At 38.7% G+C, this 20,131-nt stretch overlaps 1 protein-coding gene and 1 non-coding gene across 12 annotated transcripts in view; both read left to right on the top strand.

Moving 5' to 3' along the window:
* Nucleotides 1–20,131, top strand: part of COP1 (COP1 E3 ubiquitin ligase) — a 263,344-nt gene that overhangs the window by 223,589 nt on the left and 19,624 nt on the right. The window contains exon 19 of one of the 11 annotated variants that reach the window (XM_054508048.2): nucleotides 1–18,704. This exon is cut by the window's left edge and continues 14,297 nt beyond it. The exons of the other annotated variants lie outside the window; for them this stretch is intronic. The gene's annotated coding sequence lies outside the window, so the exon portion shown is untranslated. Of the gene's footprint in view, nucleotides 18,705–20,131 lie in introns of those variants that run through there. 11 annotated transcript variants of the gene reach the window in all.
* LOC123847275 (small Cajal body-specific RNA 3) lies at nucleotides 11,579–11,719 on the top strand. The gene has a single exon (XR_006791513.1). It is a non-coding gene; the product is annotated as a small Cajal body-specific RNA 3 (non-coding RNA).

Genomic DNA, 20,131 nt, shown 5'->3' on the forward strand with positions numbered 1-20,131 from the left:
TTTAACACCTACTTCTTCATCATGATCACCTACCACTTGCATAGGCACATTTTACACTCCAGCAACACTGAACTGATTGAAGACCCTCAAATACCACATCATAGTTTGTTTGTTTACGCTTGTGCCTTTGACCTTGCTGCTCACTATGCCCAGATATGCTTTTCTGGACTTCTTTGTGTTACATATTGTAATGTCATTAGACAGGAAGTCCTTTAAGTACAGTGCTGAGTTTTGTAGCCACAGAAGTAGTAGAGTATTCATTGGGTAGATGATGACTACCATTAGATTCCTTACATTTTGCCCAGTGTAGAAAAGAATTGTATCACACTTCTAATGGGGTATCCTTCAAACATTTTGAATACTTCTGGTGGCCAGGAATTCCTACTTCACAAGAAAGTCCATTATATTTTTCTGTAACTCCCAAGTCTTACAAACTTGTCCCATAAGAACAGCTCCTACTTCTTCCCATCACCTCATAAACAATAAATATTTAAAAATGTGTAATGTTAAGACCTTGTAACTCCAAATGCAGTAAAAGTCAACATCTGAATTTTCATTGTGTTAACTCACTCTTTCCCTCAGTCTTACTTGAATCCTTTGCAGGTATATAATGTCACTTGAAAATAGAAGTGAAGAGTTCAAAACTGCATTCTGTGAAGTTGTGCTGATGTCGTGTATTTTCCTTTGTTATGGACTAGTTTAAAATACTGAAATGGGAGGATGAAAGAAAAGAGAACAGTACATTTACTTACTAGTACCTGTAAACCACACTAGTATAGGTAACAACCTAGTTCTCAGTTTCCCATTTTATTGTATTTATTTTAAATTCTCACAGATGTCCATTTGTGAGGTGAAATTTTCTACTAAATTTCGGTGAGCCACTTCTATATTTCAAATTCCATTACTGAATATAATATCATTTTTAACTAAATAAACTTATATAGATTATGTAAAAAAGTATTAAATAAGCTTTAAATATGTAATCATTTTCATTGAACTCAAAAGCCTCATTAGGTTAAAAACTCTTGTCCTGTTCATCTTGGTCTTATCTTGGCCTTGCATGGGATCTGGAAAATAGGCACCCAGTAATTTTGTTTTTTTCAATTAACAAGTAAATCTTTCCACTTCCCTCTCACCAACCCCTTGCCCAATAGCAGAAAAATGCAGACTTCTCCTTTCTCTGAATTCAACATTTATAGACAGTTTGCACTGTCTATACTAGTGTTTTTTCAAAGTATGGTCCTACTGATTATCTACTTTAGAATTATTAATTTCCTGGGATTTGTATTAAAAATGCAAGTTTCTAAACCTCAGACTTACTAAGTTATAGTATCAAAGAAGGTGAGACCCAGGAACCTCCGTGATGGTGGTGGTGTTTCTTTATGGAATGCATAATTCTCTTCTTTCTTTTTATTAAATAGCCTAAAATTACATGGGAGAAACAATGATCCCATCCCCAACACATCCGGTCTTAATCCCACCTGTGGAAATTTGTAGCGATCCAATAATGTATCCATCAGGGAAGGGGGAAAACAGGCATTTCCAGCAGTGGCCACCACAGACCTGTTCTTCATTTCACAGGAGTAATTAGGTATTATTATCTCAAACCCTTCCAAGAGCCACATTAGGAGTCTCTCTAGGTCCCCGTTTAAGTTGGTCACTTTGGAATATGTTGTAAAGACCAACTCTAAGGGCAACATTGTATAATAGGCTGTGATTCTTTCTGATCTCCTCAGTAGAACAAATAAAAGCTAGAACGTCTTGTAGTGCTTGTAGTAAATCAGGATCTTAAAGCTGGAGTCAAAGATCTGTCTCCCAAAAGGTAGCATGTCCTGATGTTTAATCAGCCAAATTTGACAAAACCTTTACTAATTTATTATAAAGGAATACAACTCAGGGAAAGCCAGGGAAAGATGCACAGGGACGGGGGCCGCCGCTGCTGGTGGTGGTGGTGGCAGCGGCGGAACATAGAGCTCTCATGCCTGTTCTGGGCAAGCCGTCTTCCTATCACCTGGATGACTTCACCAGCCTGGAAGCTCCAGAGTCTTTGTTTTTAACACACTGCTCATGGATTCATAAGTAATAAAGTACTATAAAGTATCAGTTGTTGAGCTTTTTTTTTTCTTCTTATATTTGCTTTGTAAGTATTTGCTGAATTAACAAATTTCATCTAACTAAATTTTCAAAGACTCTAAATGGCCACAAAAAGAAGTGAGATCTGTTTTAAAGATTTTATTATTTATTTATTTGAGAGAGAGAGAGAGAGAGCGCGTGTGAGTGAGGGGCTGGGGCAGAGAGGGAGAAGGAGAGAAACTCAGATAGACTCCATGCTCAGCGCAGAGCCCTACATGGGGCTAAATCTCACAACCCTGAGATCATGACCTGAGCCAAAATCAAGAGTCTGAAGCTTGACTGACTGAGCCACCCAGACGCCCTACTGTGAGGTCAGTTTAAATCAGTCATTGAGCTCAGGAATTTATTCTGTACAACCGAAAAATTTGTTATGAAATGCTATTCCTTTGATTTTTCTATTCAACTTTTAAAATACTAATATCCTTATTTTCTTTTGGCTGTACCTTCTTCCAAGTCATTAAATTTAAAAATTTCTGTATTGCCTGTCCTCCCTTTCCCATTTACTTAAATCCTCTCATCCTTTCCCAGCTCAGTCCCTACTTTTTTGTTCCCCTGTCCTTGGTTTCTGGTTTTTAACAGTTACTGATGCACCTATACAATGCATTTTACCAGCTGCCATCCAAGTATATTCTTCTCTAATTGTACTTCATTTAGTGTTGCCCCTGTTATATTCTTTGCTTCTACTTTGAGAGCAAAAAAATAACAACACCATTAGCTGCCATAATAAAATCTATTTAGTTTTTTAGGAAAGAGTTAAGAATAAATTTTTAAAACAATTCTTTTATTGTTATGTTAATCACATTCATTACATCATTAGTTTTAGATGTAGTGTTCCAGGATTCATTGTTTGTGCATAACACCCAGTGCTCCATGCAGAACGTGCCCTCTTTAATACCCATCACCAGGCTAACCCATCCTGCCACCCCCCTTCCCCTCTAGAACCCTCAGTTTGTTTTTCAGAGTCCATTGTCTCTCATGGTTCGTCTCCCCCTCTGATTTCTCCCCCTTCATTCTTCCCCTCCTGCTTTTTTTTTTTTCTTAACATATATTGCATTATTTGTTTCAGAGGTACAGATCTGTGATTCAACAGTCTTGCACAGTTCACAGCACTCACCGCAGCACATACCCTCCCCAGTGTCTATCACCCAGCCACCCCATCCCTCTCACCCCACCTCCCACTCCAGCAACCCTCAGTTTGTTTCCTGAGATTAAGAATTCCTCATATCAGTGAGGTCATATGATACATGTCTTTCTCTGATTGACATTTCGCTCAGTGTAACACCCTCCAGTTCCATCCAGGTCGTTGCAAATGGCAAGATTTCATTCCTTTTGATGGCTGCATAATATTCCATTGTGTATGTATACCACATTTTCTTTATCCATTCATCTGTCGATGCACATCTTGGCTCTTTCCACAGTTTGGCTATTGTGCACATTGCTGCTATAATCATTGAGGTGCATGTACCCCTTCGGATCTCTACATTTGTATCTTTGGGGTAAATACCCAGTAGGGCAATTGCTGGATCATATGGTAGCTCTATTTTCAACTTTTTGAGGAACCTCCATACTGTTTTCCAGAGTGATTGCACCAGCTTGCATTCCCACCAACAGTGTAGGAGGGTTCCTCTTTCTGCGCATCCCCACCAACATCTCTCATTTCCTGACTTGTTAATTTTAGCCATTCTGCCTGGTGTGAGGTGGTATCTCATTGAGGTTTTGATTTGGATTTCCCTGATGCCAAGAAATATTGAGCACTTTTTCATGTGTCTGTTGGCCATTTGGATGTCTTCTTTGGAAAAATGTCTGTTCATGTGTTCTGCCCATTTCTTGATTGGATCATTTGTTCTTTGGGTGTTGAGTTTGATAAGCTCTTTATAGATTTTGGATACTAGCCCTTTATCTGATATGTCATTTGCAAATATCTTCTCCCATTCTGTCAGTTGTCTTTTGGTTTTATTGACTGTTTCTTTGCTGTGCAAAAGCTTTTTATCTTGATGAAGTCCCAATCGTTCATTTTTGCCCTTGCTTCCCTTGCCTTTGGCAATGTTTCTAGGAAGGAGTTGATGCAGCTGAGGTCGAAGAGGTTGCTGCCTGTGATCTCCTTTAGGATTTTGATGGACTCCTCCTGTCTCACATTTAGGTCTTTCAACCATTTTGAGTCTATTTTTGTGTGTGGTGTAAGGAAATGGTCCAGTTTCATTATTTTGCGTGTGGCTGTCCAATTTTCCCAACACCATTTGTTGAAGAGACTGTCTTTTTTCCATTGGACATTCTTTCCTGCTTTGTCAAAGATGAGTTGACCATAGAGTTGAGGGTCCATTTCTGGGCTCCCTATTCTGTTCCGTTGATCTATGTGTCTGTTTTTGTGCCAGTACCATACTGTCTTGATGATGACAGCTTTGTTATAGAGCTGGAAGTCCAGAATTGTGATGCCACCACCTTTGTTTTTCTTTTTCAACATTCCTCTGGCTATTCAGGGTCTTTTCTGGTTCCATACAAATTTTAGGATTATTTGTTCCATTTCTTTGAAAAAAGTGGATGGTATTTTGATGGGGATTGCATTGAATGTGTAGATTGCTCTAGGTAGCATTGACATCTTCACAATATTTGTTCTTCCAATCCATGAGCATGGAACGTTTTTCCGTTTCTTTGTGACTTCCTCATTTTCTTTCATGAGTATTTTATAGTTTTCTGAGTACAGATCTTTGCCTCTTTGGTTAGATTTATTCCTAGGTATCTTAAGGTTTTGGGTGCAATTGTAAATGGGATCAACTCCTTAATTTCTCTTTCTTCTGTCTTGTTGTTGTTGTATAGAAATGCAACTGATTTCTGTGCACTGATTTTATATCCTGCCACTTGACTGAATTCCTGTATGAGTTCTAGCAGTTTTGGGGTGGAGTCTTTTGGCTTTTCCACATAAAGTATCATATCATCTGCAAAGAGTGAGAGTTTGACTTTTATTTGCCAATTTGGATGCCTTTGATTTCTTTTTATTGTCTGATTGCTGTGGCTAGGACTGCTGATACAATGTTGAATAGCAGTGGTGATAGTGGACATCTCTGCCGTGTTCCTGACTTTAGGGGGAGAGCTCTCAGTTTTTGCCCCTTGAGAATGATATTCACTGTAGGGTTTTCATAGATGGCTTTTATGATATTGAGGTATGTACTCTCTATCCCTATACTCTGAAGAGTTTTGATCAAGAAAGGATGCTGTACTTTGTCAAATGCTTTTTCTGCATCTATTGAGAGGATCATATGATTCTTTTTCTTTCTTTTGTTAATGTATCACGTTGATTGATTTGTGGATGTTGAACCAACCTTGCAGCCCAGGGATAAATCCCATTTGGTCGTGGTGAATAATCCTTTTAATGTACTGTTGGATCCTATTGGCTACTATTTTGGTGAGAATTTTTGCACCCATGTTCATCAAGGATATTGCTCTGTAATTCTCCTTTTTGATGGGGTCTTTGTCTGGTTTTGGGATCAAGGTAATGGTGGCCTCATAAAACGAGTTTGGAAGTTTTCCTTCCATTTCTATCTTTTGGAACAGTTTCAGAAGAATAGTTATTAATTCTTCTTTAAATGTTTGGTAGAGTTCCCCTGGGAAGCCATCTGGTCCTGGGCTTTTGTTTGTTGGGAGATTTTTTTTTTTTTTTAAGATTTTATTTATTTATTTGACAGAGAGAGGCACAGTGAGAGAGGGAACACAAGCAGGGGGAGTGGGAAAGGGAGAAGCAGGCTTCCTGCTGAGCAGGGAGCCCGATGTGGGTCTCGATCCCAGGACCCTGGGACCATGACCTGAGCCGAAGGCAGACGCTTAACCGACTGAGCCACTAGGCGCCCTCTTGGGAGATTTTTGATGACTGCTTCAATTTCCTTAGTGGTTATAGGTCTGTTCAGGTTTTCTGTTTCTTCCTGGTTCAGTTTTGGTAGTTGATACATCTCTAGGAAAGCATCCATTTCTTCCAGGTTATCTAATTTGCTGGCATAGAGTTGCTCATAATATGTTCTTAAAATTGTTTGTATTTCTTTGGTGTTGGTTGTGATCTCTCCTCTTTCATTCATGATTTTGTTGATTTGGGTCATTTCTCTTTTCTTTTTGATAAGTCTGGCCAGGGGTTTATCAATCTTCTTAATTCTTTCAAAGAACCAACTCCTAGTTTCATTGATCTGTTCTACAGTTCTTTTGGTTTCTATTTCATTGATTTCTGCTCTGATCTTTATTATTTCTCTTCTCCTGCTGGGTTTAGGCTTTATTTGCTGTTCTTTCTCCAGCTCCTTTAGGTGTAGGGTTAGGTTGTGTACTTGAGACCTTTCTTGTTTCTTAAGAAAGGCTTGTATTGCTATACAAGCAATTTTGGGAGTGCCTCCCAAAATGTTAGTCTTCTTAGGACTGCCTTTGTTGCATCCCAAAGATTTTGAACAGTTGTGTTTTCATTTTCATTGGTTTCCATGAATTTTTTTAATTCTTCTTTAATTTTGTGGTTGACCCATTCATTCTTCAGTAGGATGCTCTTTAGCCTCCATGTATTTGAGTTCTTTCCAACTTTTGTCTTGTGATTGATTTCTAGTTTCAAAGCATTGTGGTCTGAAAATAGGTAGGGAATGATCCCAGTCCTTTGGTACCGGTTGAGACCTGATTTATGACCTAGGTTGTGATCGATTCTGGAGAATGTTCCATGGGCACTAGAGAAGAATGTGTATTCCTTGCTTTGGGATGGAATGTTCTGAATATATCTGTGAAGTCCATTTGGTCCAGTGTGTCATTTAAAGTCTTTATTTTCTTGTTGATCTTTTTCTTAGATGATCTGTCCATTTCAGTGAGGGGGGTGTTAAAGTCCCCCACTATTATTGTATTGTTGTCAATGTGTTTCTTTGCTTTTGTTATTAATTGCCTTATATAATTGGCTGCTCCCATGTTAGGGGCATAGATATTTACAATTGTTAGATCTTCTTGTTGGATAGACCCTTTAAGTAGGATATAGTGTCCTTCCTCATCTCTTATTACAGTCTTTGGTTTAAAATCTAATTTGTCTGATATAAGGATTGCCACCCCAGCTTTCTTTTGGTGTCCATTAGCATGGTAAATGGTTTTCCACCCCCTCACTTTCAATCTGGGGGTGTCTTTGGGTCTAAAATGAGTCTCTTGCAGACAGCATATCGATGGGTCTTGTTTTTTACTCCAATCTGATAGCCTGTGTCTTTTGATTGGGGCATTTAGCCCATTTACATTCAGGGTAACTATTGAAAGATAGGAATTTAGTGCCATTGTATTGCCTGTAAGGTGACTGTTACTGTATATTGTCTGTGTTCCTTTCTGGTCTTTGTTGCTTTTAGGCTCTCTCTTTGCTTAGAGGACCCCTTTCAATATTTCTTGTAGGGCTGGTTTCGTGTTTGCAAATTCCTTTAGTTTTTGTTTGTCCTGGAAGCTTTTGATCTGTCCTTCTATTTTCAATGACAGCCTAGTTGGATGTAGTATTCTTGGCTGCATATTTTTCTCATTTAGTGCTCTGAATAGATCATGGCAGTCCTTTCTGGCTTGCCAGGTCTCTGTGGATAGGTCTGTTGCCAATCTAATGTTTCTACCATTGTAGGTTACAGATCTCTTCTCCCGAGCTGCTTTCAGGATTTTCTCTTTGTCTCTGAGACTCGTAAGTTTTACTATTAGATGTCGGGGTGTTGACCTATTTTTATTGATTTTGAGAGGGGTTCTCTGCTTCCTGGATTCTGATGCCTGTTTCCTTACCCAAATTAGGAAAGTTCCCTGCTGTAATTTGCTCCAATATACCTTCTGCCCCTCTCTTTCTTCTTCTTCTGGGATCCCAGTTATTCTAATGTTGTTTCGTCTTATGGTATCGCTCATCTCTCGAATTCTGCCCTTGTGATCCAGTAGTTGTTTATCTCTCTTTTTCTCAGCTTCATTATTTTCCATCATTTGGTCTCTATGTCACTGATTCTCTCTTCTGCCTCATTTATCCTAGCAGTTAGCGCCCCTGTTTTTGATTGCACCTCATCAATAGTCTTTTTGATTTCGACTTGGTTAGATTTTAGTTCTTTTATTTCTCCAGAAAGGGTTTCTCTAATAACTTCCATGCTTTTTTTAAGCCCAGCCTAGTATCTTTAAAGTGATGATTCTGAACTCTAGATCCGACATTGTCTAATGTCCATATTGAGTAGGTCCCTGGCAGTCGGTACTACCTCTTGTTCTTTTTGTTGAGGTGATTTTTTCCATCTTGTCATTTTGTCCAGAGGAGAATAGATTAATGAGAGAACAAAATGTGAACAGGGTAACAACATCCCCGGAAAATATACTCTAAACAAATCAGAAAAGACCTGAAGCCGGGGGAAAAGAAAGGGAAAGAAAGAAAAAAAAAAGAAAAAGATAAAAACAAACAAAAACAGAACAAAACAAAAAAACCCAGAATATGATCAAATATGATCAGGCTGGTGCATAGATCAGTGCCACACACTAGATTTTGGGTGTATTTTGGTCTGTTAGAAGAAAGTGCCTCCCAAAATTTTAAAGAAAGAAAAGCTTATATATGTACAAAGGTAAGGGTTGATATGATGAAGGGATGGAATATGATTGTAAAGATGAAAATTATAAAAAATTTTATAAAAGGAATTGATAAGAAGTTGTTTGAACAAAGAAAGAAGAGGATTTAAAAAAATAAAAATAAAAGGGAGAGAATGTGATCAGGCAGGAGAGTAGAACAAAACCATACACTAGAGATTTAGGGTATATTTTGATCTCTAAGAAGAAACTGTATCTCAAAATTTTCAAGAGAGAATAGCTTATATATATATATGCCAAAACTGAGGGTAACTACTATGAAGGGATAGAATATGACTCTAAAAATGAGAAATAAAAATGTTTTTTAAAAAAGGGATTGATAAGATGTTGGTTGAAAAATGGAAAAAGAAAAATTCAAAAAAAAAAATTAACTTTGAAAGACTAAAGAATCATGGTAAAAAAGCCATGGATTCTTTGTACATTATTCCCCTAGCGCTGGAGTTCTGCCGTTCTCATTGATCGGTAAACTTGGTCTTGGCTGGCTGTTCTTGCTGATCTTCTGGGGGAGGGGCTTGTTGCCGTGGTTCCCAAATATCTTTGCTGAAGGCGGAATTGCCCCGCCCTTGCTGGTCTGGGCTAAGTAATCTGCTCGGGTTTGCTCTCAGGAGCTTTTGTTTCAAGCTTTCTGTACAGCTTTGGAGGACGAGAGTGAAAATGTCGGTCTCCCAATCTCTGCCCTGGGGGAGTCGAGAACTTGGAGTCCCACTCCTCAGTGCACCCCCAGAGAGAAGCAGTCAGTCACTCCCGTCTCCCCGGTCTCCGGCCGCACTCTGTGCTCACCCGGCCTGTGACAGAGCGTTTCTATCTCTGCCACCCAACTTGGTGTGGAGTCTCCAAACCCAGTAGATCCCTGCGGTGCGCTCCCAAGCCACTCCTCCCGGGGGAGGAAGGGGAGTCCTCCCAGATCTGCCGCTTGTTGGGTCCCTGCTGGAGCAGCAGTGGCCCGACTGTGCCACTGATCACGGTTTATGGCAACCCTGAGCTGAGAGCCCGCACCTCCGCTCCGTCTCTGCAGCCGGCTTCCCCGCTCCAATACCTGGGAGCTCTGCCACACTCAGGCACCCCCGGTCTTTCTGTGACCCCGAGGGTCCTGAGACCACACTGTCCCACGAGGTTTCCACCCCCCGCTTAGCCACTGAAGTGACGTCCCTCAGCAGAGCCGACTTCTAAAAGTTCGGATTTTGTGCTCTGCAGCTCTATCACTGGCCAGAAGCGGCTGACAGAGGCCCCCTCCCCTGCTGTCTATCCTCCCGTATATCTCCTCGGATTCACTTCTCCGCATCTCCTACCTTCCAGAAAGTGGTCGCTTTTCTGATGAGAGAGTTGTTGCTATTCTTTTCTTCGATCTCCTCTTGAGTTAGTAGGTGTTCAGAATGGTTTGATCCCTATCCAGCTGAATTCCTGAGACCAGACGAAATCCAAGTCCCCTACTCCTCTGTCATCTTGCTCTTTCCCCTGAATTAAGAATAAATTTAAATCTACTTAACCTAGGGAGCCTACTTTATGTTTTTAATCAATTTTATAAGATCATGAATATGGTGACTGTAATATACTAGGACAGTCATACAGACAGCTGCCTTTTTTTTTTTTTTTAGATTTTACTTGTTTATTTTAGAGAGAGAGAGTACGAGCTGGGGTTGGGGCAGAGGGAAAGGGAGAAGCGGGACTCTTCCTGCTGAGGAAGGAGCGCGACATGGGACTGGACCCTAGGACCTGAGCTTAATGCAGACACTCACCAACTGTGCCACCTGGGTGCCCCCGAACTGCCTTTTAATTGTAAAGAAATTTAGGTTCGGGCGCCTGGGTGGTACAGCAGGTTAAGCGTCTGTTTCTTGGTTTTGGCTCAGGTCATGATCTCGGAGTCCTGAGATTGAGCCTGGCATCAGGCTCCAAGCTCAGTGTGGAGTTTGCTTATGTTTCTTTCTCCCTTTCCCTCTGCCCCTCCTCGCTGCTGTCTCTTTCTAAAACAAATAAATCTAAAAAAAAAAAAAAGAAAAAGAAATGTAGGCTATAGTATTTTGTTAAGAATAATTGCCACTTATTTGTTTGGTGCCTATAATACGCCAGTTCCTTTTTTGGCTAGATACTTTACTATGTTTCCTTTGAGTCTTCATAAAAATTCTGTGAAGTACCTAAAATTATCTGCTTTATAGTTGAGGAAATTGAGTTTCCAAGAAGGTGAAGCCAGTACTATAACAGAACCAAAATGCAGTACAGGTCCCCGTGTCTTAAATGTATTGCTATTTCTTCTGTATTACATGATATTCTTAAAGTAGTACAGAACTCTTCAAAGAGTTTTGCCAGAGTATTCTGGAGGAAATGTGCAAATAGCACCCTTAGAAATGCACAGTTCCATGGTCAGAGGCCCTCCGCAGTATTGACTGGCAGTACGGAGTAACTGTTTTCTGTCAGATAATCTGATTGCAAGCACATTGTTCTCAAGCTTTATTCAGGAGAGCATTCAGGGTCCAGAGGTATTGATATGTAAGGGAAGTTGTGGGTGTCTAGAGATAATATTTGAGTTGTTGTGTGGCAAGGAAAATTAACTTGGTTAGGGCTGTATAATGAGAAGGGAGAAGAGTTTGGAAAGCATCAGAAAGGAAGGAAAGGTGGTGAATGTATGTGATTTTTTTGTGTGTGTATCTCGGTCCTTCTTCCCTTGTACTTGTTCTTGGCGACCTTAATTCCCAGAGTAAAGATCACTTTGACTTTATATGCAGCATGTTTTTTTAATGGTTCTTTTTCTATTATCTGTCTGAATCCTGTTTTTTCCTATAGTTTATTTGAATGCATTAAAGTGTATTTAAATGAGAATCTGATGCAGTTGGGAAGTTGGATAACTAAAGCCTTCTTAATAATGAAGCACACCAAAAATGGAACCTGCAGAAACCAACCATGTGGACAAATGAAAAAATGCCTTTTGTCTACAGATTGCAGTGATCCTACATAAACATGGAGGTCTCTGTCTGGCTTAGGACAGCCGGCTAAGTCTGATCGTTCCCCTCCTTACAACCTTAAAACCAGCATTCCAAGTACTGCTTTCTGTGCTATTTTGTTTACTATCTTGGCCAGTAAGTGTACTGTTTTTTGTTTTTTTTTTAAGATTTTATTTATTTGACACAGAGAGAGAGAGCACAAGCAGGGGGAGTGGCAGGCAGAGGGAGAGGGAGAAGCAGGCTCCCGCTGAGCAAGGAGCCTGATGCGCAGGACTCGATCCCAGGACCCTGGGATCATGACCTGAGCCGAAGGCAGATGCTTAATCAACTGAGCCACCCAGGTGCCCCATTGTACTAGATTTCGAATAGACAAAAAAGTGAGGTTACTTCTGCACCTATCTTAATTGGGTTATAGATATTTTATGGCTTTAAAAATAGGTATTGTTTGTTTGATTAAGGAACCTACAGCCAGGAAGTGGACTGAACATAGAAATATTGTTTTTCTGGGAGGCCATTGGCTTAACTAATCAGGGTTATCAGTAGAGTTCAATCAATATTTTAGATATGAAGAAGCTAATCAGAGGTAGCTTCCATGAAGTTTTTCTCATTAGGAATTGATTTGTCATTAAGAAAGTGATTTTTTCCAAATACAATTTATGTAAACTTTTAAGTCTGTAACAAATTTTAGGAATGACCATTACCAGGGAAAGGCTAGCTACTAAGTATTAACTTCTTAGCACTAAATTTGAAATCTCAGTTTTTTCAGCGTGTGTGTTCTGTCAGCGGGGGACGTCTGGGTAGCAGGGGAGGCAGCTGCAGTAGCATTGCTAATGCGTAGCACCAGGTGTGCTGGAAGCAACCACAGCTGGGCTTATTTTTAACTTACTGCATGGGGATCGGTCCTTGTTTATGGTTCTGAAATCCCCATATATTTCTTACTCTGAGCAATTACTGTATCAAACAATTATTAAGTAGCCTTATTTTTCTAAGCTCTTTAGAAGTCATTAGTCTACTCTTCATTTTGATGAACCATTTTAAGATTTTGTATTTAAAGATTTTATTTATTTGAGAGACAGAGCACAAGCAGGGGGAGGGGCAGAGGGAGAGGGACACGCAGACTCCCTGCTGCGTAGGGATTCCCAAATGGGTCTCGATCCCAGGACCCTGGGAACATGACCTGAGCCAAAGGCAGACACTTAACTGACTGAGCCACCCAGGTGTCCCTCACTTGTATTATTTGTGCTCTGCTTCTTTACACAAGAAATTAAAATCTAGATTCAAGATCCTTCATTAAAATGACCTCTGACTAAAAATGATGAACATAGATATTATTGAGGTCTAATCCAAAGGGGAAAAGAATGTCTTATGACTGAATCTTTCTCAAGGTATGTTTACAAATATATTTGAGAGGTGTCCTCACCACTCTATTTAATTTTCTAGAATCTTTCAGCCAAGGCCAGGAAATGTAGTACTTAACCTTGTGTTCTTAAATCCTTTGTAATGCGTTCATCATTTTGAATCTGCTTGCTACCATGTTTTTCCATTTCATCTTCGATGTAGCTATCTATGTGCCCTTACCCTTTTGCTGCCGTATCATATATGCCCCTTAAACTCTCTCCTCCACAGTCTCCAGTAAATCCAGTAGGTGACCGCTGGTTTCTATTCAAATCAGATATATGAATATAGAAATCGAGTGATCCTCATATATAACAAATAAAAGCTGACATTTATTTGAATGTGAAGGCAAGTTAAGTATTTTGTGCCTTGCACCAGTACCATCAGTTATACATCCTTCTTTGCTATTTGAGGTTATGTGGAAGCTCAGTTTGATCCTCACAATATGAATTTTAAATCCCATTATAAGATGAAATATTTGTGTCTTTCCTGTTAGACTTAAAGACTAGATGGAATTATAACCACTGTTTATAGCCAAGGATATGCTAAAATTAGGGACAATCAGATATTTAATGGTATAGCTAAAGTAGTTTTTTTCTGACAGGTTGGTGCCTCTTCTTGTTGTTAGATAGTTTTAATATCCACTCCTGAGAACAGTTTGTGTTATGTATGCTCTAAATGTAAACACAAGTTCCTTTGGATACCAAATATAAAAAGGTCTTGACAGAAAAAAATAAGTTTGAGACAGGGAGGAAGATGACAATCTGGTGATTCTGGTGGAGGTAGATTTTTGGTGGAGGTGGATCTCCTTCTAGTTCCTTCCTCTGTGTGTGTGTGTGTGTATGTGTGTATGTTTCTGTCTACCCACATTACATTTCTAAATTGGCACTTAGACATGATTCTTGCACTGCTTTGAAGTCTTAAGTTGTTGATGTATTGTTAGCCTTTCATAATGGCAAAGCATCTTAGAAGTCCTACAAAGAAATTGTAGATCAATCTGTATACATGTATATGGTCATTTTCCCAAAGAGAGGAGCAGTTTATAACCAAATCATTTTTAATGAATGTGAATTTTCATGTAAAGACAGATCCAGTGGTAAAATTTAGTGGGCTGGTATTTTGTGTTTATAGTCATGATCACATTAGCCTCTTTTACCTTTTACTTTTAGATAAAATTTGAATTTCATATGCATTTATGTCTTCTGTCTGATTAGTACTATCCTTTCTTAAATCTAGTCATAGGTATAGGAAGTATCCAACACCTAGAGCATCATCAGTTTGCCATTAAAAAAAATCTGGTCCATTTTGTCTTAGAGTGATTATAAAAATATCTTCAATATGGGATGTTTCCACTATTCAGAAAAAGCTTACTTAAAAAGCTTAAAAATTTTGAATATGAAATATGATAAGCCACCAAATCTAGAAGTCCTTTTGATTAGCAGGGTTAATTCATTTCCTCTTACTAGACAAGTTAGTTATAAGAACAGGCATTTGAACCAATAAAAAAAATGCATTATAAGTTATAAGAACAGGAATTTGAAAAAATTTAAAAAATGAAGTATGGGGCGCCTGGGTGGCTCAGTTGGTTAAGCGAGTGCTTTCGGCTCAGGTCATGATCCTGGAGTCCCTGGATCGAGTCCCGCATCAGGCTCCCTGCTCAGTGGGGAGTCTGCTTCTCCCTCTGACCCTCCCCCCTCTCATGTGCTCTCTCTCTCTCATTCTCTCTGTCTCAAATAAATAAATAAAATCTTTAAAAAAAAAGTATGATGTAATGAAGATAATATAATTTATTAATAATTACCCATTTTATTAATTGTAGATTATGATTATATCATTCTACTCATAATAATCTTTATAGTTCATGCTCAGATAGGTGTCCATTGTTATCTTAAGGATACCAGTGTGGAGGAAAGAGAGGGTTTGGATTTAACTGGATGATCTTGAAAATATTTCCTTGTGATAAAGAAACTCCAGATCTCCCAAATCTTGAATTGGGATTGGCAGGGAAAAGTAGACTACTGGCACAGCCTTATATCCTGACTATAGAACACTCTCTTCCATCTTAGTTCTGTGGCCAAGCCCTTTTCTCCAGTGATACCACTTAAAATCATACTTCTAGGGAGATCCATAAAAGACCAAATCCTATACATAGAAAAGACTCTAGGTATATGAAATTTGAAATGTAACATCCATATATAATATATGAGAGCTGAGGCTCTCTCATAGATATCAAATGTTCACCTAAGACTCCTTTATCCTTGCATTCTGATTGTGTAAATATGGGTTGGGGCCATGCGTATGATAAGCTTATTAAATCAGTATGCTACAAGCCAGCAATTGGTGTATTGTATCAGTCTTCATATGTTGATTCATAGTTTTGCTATTCCATAGCTGTGTATATGGCTTTGGACAAGTTATTAGTCTCTTTAAGACCATGTTTCTTTTTTGTAAATTGAGGATGAAAATATTATTTTCCTCACTAAGACTGCTAAGTGGAGACTAAGTGAAGTAATTCATATAAAGTCCTTAGCACAGTAACTGGCCTGTAGAGCTCCACAGTTGGTTATGTGATAATGATAGAAGGTTGGTTTTTGTTTTTTGTTTTATCATCTCTGTAAGATAGTAAAATGAGACAGTAGTAAAATGGGAATCTTCTATTCTAAGATCACAAACTTCATTTATTTTCTGTCTTACAAACTCAATTCAAACAAATAATTCAGCCTTAGATCCTCTGTAATAGAGAAGGCGGGGGGGGGGCTGTAACATTTCAGTTTAAAGAGCAGGACCTGTTATTGATAGATTGTAGTTTTGTGCTCATTTTTTCTTAGACATATTTACATATATTTTTATGAAGTCAATTCAGAAAAACCACATGCTAAAAGAAAGGTCAGGGACAAAAACACTGTCAGGCTTACATGGTGTTTATTTAAAAATTTTTGAAGATCATTTCGAAACGCATGTTTGAGTATCTTTGTGTGGGCTCTCACATGCTACCCGTGTGCAGCATAGACTTCTGGCTGTGTTACGGTAAATGGACACACTCTGGTCCAGGTGAGGGGCTCTCCTGATGACTCATATCCAGACAAAAGTGAAAGACTTGTAACTCTGAGATCTAAAAACAGTATGAACTTGATAAAAGAGAAGATCTACTCTAAAATAGTTTTAATTAAAAGAATGATTCTGCGTGTCAGGAAAGCCACAACGGCACAATAAGACAAAGCAGTAAAATGTTAGCACTTTGAGTATGTTCTCTTTTTTGTATTTAAATTAGAGGGTACCATGGGGAAGTTTGTGAAGGTTTTGGGATGATTTGAAGAAAATAAAAAGGAATGAAGAAACTGGATAACTGAATAGTATCACTTAACAGAGCACTGATAGAAGAAAAACTGTTACAAATTTCTGCATGTTGTATTTGCATCTCAACTCAAGCGATAGGAAGAGGATGTTCATAAAGCAACTCTAGATCATGCATGAACAGAAAAACTGAAAGGGCAAATTCAGTTTAAAGTGTTCTGTGGCTACAGGATCCTGAGTCAAAAGCAGATTTGACTGTATACAGAATTCATGAACTTATATATGAAAGGAAAAGCCATTCTAATTTTCCAGATTATTTTGAATATAAATATCACTACCCTTCCATCCCAAAGTGAAAAAAATGAGGCAAAAGTCCCTATTTTATGTTTATAATTTTGGTATGAAAAGAGCCTAAAGTATGTATGGTCTTTTATTTGAAGTGATGCTGCAGTCATCACTCCAAATTAGCACTCTTTTCTGGCAATGAGAAGAAAGATACCTGTCATAAAAAAAGAGACAAAAAGCTCCATGGAGAGAATATTAAGGAATTAACAGATATAATGTAGATTGTGAGTTGTTCTTGTTTGAAACCTAGTTAACCTCAAATTTTTATATACTTCTTTATGTTTATTTAAGGAAGATATTAAATTCAGCCATTTTCCTCCATGTTCTGTGTCCTCTAGGGGTTGTATTTGCAGATATTGTTGTACATAGTGATTTACCAGCTTCATCATATTGAGTGTTTGTCTGAAGGATTTAAATGGATATACAGTTTTAACTTAGTGGACACCTTAAGAAAATTCAGTTGTTGCAGAAGAAACTGTTGAAGACAGAACTCTTACACTAATTTTTACTGGCTATCTCAGCTGCAGCTCTTGTGTTTAGAAGGCAAATGTGAATAGTATTTCAGTATACTTTCCATTTGCCATGTTGCTAATAGTGGTCTCGCACTTGAAAGGAAGACTCAGTCTTAAAGGTCATATGTCTTAGCTTTGTTTTTCTCCCAATAAAATCTTCAAAGTACTTGCCTTCCTTAGGTTGCCTTTATAACACTGACCATGAAGTTGCTTTGGGGGTGAAAATGTTTTGGAATTTTTTGAGATCCTTATTTGGCAAGGTTGTGCTTTTAAACATGTAAGAGGCATGGGAGGGATGTGTCATTTATAACTTCTGTCTTAGGGTAGTGTTATGATTAAGACTACTAGAGTCAGGTTGTCGGATTTGTATTCCTATTGCCACTCAATACAGATCTGAGGCTTTGGGCAAGTTAATAACCTTTGTGTGCCTTTGTTTTCTCTTCTATGAAATCAGAATGATAGTATCTTCCACATAATATTGTGGAACAAAATTAGAAAATATATGGAAAATATGGAGATAGGTGAGTAACTCAAGGTTAATGACCAATCAATAAATAATAAATGTTGCTGTCATCATCTTCAACACTTTCTACACTAGTCCATATAATTGGACAACTTGCACTTGTTTTTAATTCATTAGATATTAATTTTGCATTATATAAAATACATTCCTTTTTTTTAAAAGATTTTATTTGATAGCACAAGCAGGGGGAGGAGCAGAGGGAGAGGTAGAAGCAGAAGCAGACTCCCCACTGAGCAGGGAGCCCAATGTGGGACTCGATCCCAGGACCCTGAGATCATGACCTGAGCCGAAGGCAGATACTTAACCAACTGAGCCACCCAGGTGCCCCATAAGATACATTCCTAAATATATGAGATATATTTAGATGGTTTACAACCCAATATAAATATTTGTAAACAACTATGGTATAAGCCTGAATGAAAGAAATCCTTATAAGAGAATTACCCCTGAAAGTATTGATCCTAGATGGGGAGAGATTACTTCTAATTGGGAGAATTATGGAAGACTTTATGAAGATACTGGCTCTTGTGCTGGGCTTCATAATGACATACAGGGTTTTAGAAGGCTTAAGACAGAGGTAAAGGACATGCCTGGACAGAAGACCATAAACCAGCATCTTTTTAGTACTAACCAGGCATTATATACTAAGTACTATCTTAATTCAAAGTCATCACCATAAATCTTTTAAGGTATATACTTTTGACCTCTGTTTACAGGTGAAATTAAGGCTCAGAGAAGTTAACTGATTTACTCAAGATAACACAACTAAATAAGGAGTAGTAGAGTTAGAATTTGAATCCAGCTCTACCTGGCTCGAAAACCCACACTCTTTTAGCTACACTGCCTTCAGGCTGGAGAACAGTGTGAACAAAGGTATAGATGAGAGAAAGTACAGTAGATGTTTAAGAAACTTCTAATAGAATAGTCTAAATAAGAAGGTGGGGTAGAAACTCTGCTGGGAAATGAGAGAGGTTCCAGATTATAGTCTTGAATGCCATACTGAAAAAAGATGTGTGTTTCTTTCTTATGTAGGCATTAATAAGTTCCTAAAGTCCACTGTCCAGGGAGATGAATTATCACATGAGAATATTTTCATAGCAATGTGTAGAATGCATTATACTGAGAGAAGATTAGAAGTAGTCTCATTAGGTAGATTATTAAATAACCAGTACTTTTTTTCTGTATTCAGTTTCCTTTTAAAAATGTTAAAGTTAGGGGTGCCTGGGTGGCTCAGTTGATTAAGCGACTGCCTTCGGCTCAGGTCATGATCCTGGAGTCCCAGGATCGAGTCCCGCATCGGGCTCCCTGCTCAGCGGGGAGTCTGCTTCTCCCTCTGACCCTCCTCCTTCTCATGTTCTCTGTCTCATTCTCTCTCAAATAAATAAAAATAAAATCTTTAAAAAAAAAAAAAGTTAAAGTTAGCCTCACATATTACAAACATGTTTATTTAAAAGTGTTTCAGTAGGGGCATCTCTCTGTCAAATAAATAAAATAAAATAAATAAATAAAATCTTTAAAAAAAAAAAGTGTTTCAGTATATTGGGGTGTCTGGGTGGCGCAGTCGGTTAAGCGTCTGATTCTTGGTTTCGGCCAGGTCATGATCCCAAGGTCATGAAATTGAGCCCCATGTTGGGCTCTGTGCTCAGCAGGGAGTCTGCTTGAGATTCTCCATCTCCCTCTGCCCTCCACCCACTACCGTTCATGCGCGCTCTCCCAAAAAAAAAATCATCATCATCATCATCATAATAAAAGTGTTTCAGTATATTTGCTTAAGAAAAACAATTTTAGGGCACCTGGATGGTGCAGTCGGTTGAGCGTCTGCCTTCGGCTCGGATCATGATCCCAGGGTCCTGGGATTGAGATCTGCGTCGGGCTCCCTGCTCTGTGGGGAGCCTGCTTCTCCCTCTCCTCCCTACTTGTGCTCTCTCTCTCACTATCTCTGTCTCTCTCTCTCAAATAAATAAAATTAAAAAAAAAAATAAAAACAATTTTAGGGGTGCTTGCCTGGCTTAGTAGAGCATGCAATTCTTGTTCTAGGGGTTGTGGGTTCAAGCCCCACACTGGGCTTGGAGCCTACTTAAAAAACCCCAGCTTTTGAAGTATGTTTGAGGATACAGGTATTGTCTCCTACCTATTGGCATACAACCTTTTGTTTTTGGCTTTTTGTAAGAATTTCACTTGCTTAACTTAATAGATGTGGATTTAAGAGTTTTATTAAGTGATACGATTAAAGACAGTGACTCTAGGTGCCTTGGGGGTTGTGGGAGGGGAGTGAGACATCACTGAGGGAATAGAACACTATTAGAAAAAAAGTAATTCTGTCTTTTCCTTGCCATTGGCCCCTTGTTATCCATAAATAAAATCCTAACTCTGGTATGAGAGAATAGTTTACGTGTTTACCACAACCTGTTCCTCTCATC

The sequence above is a fragment of the Mirounga angustirostris genome, unplaced genomic scaffold (genome assembly GCF_029215605.1).
Source record: "Mirounga angustirostris isolate CCGP_5_RB_7025 unplaced genomic scaffold, mMirAng1.0.hap1 SCAF_6, whole genome shotgun sequence".
Taxonomy (NCBI): domain Eukaryota; kingdom Metazoa; phylum Chordata; class Mammalia; order Carnivora; family Phocidae; genus Mirounga; species Mirounga angustirostris.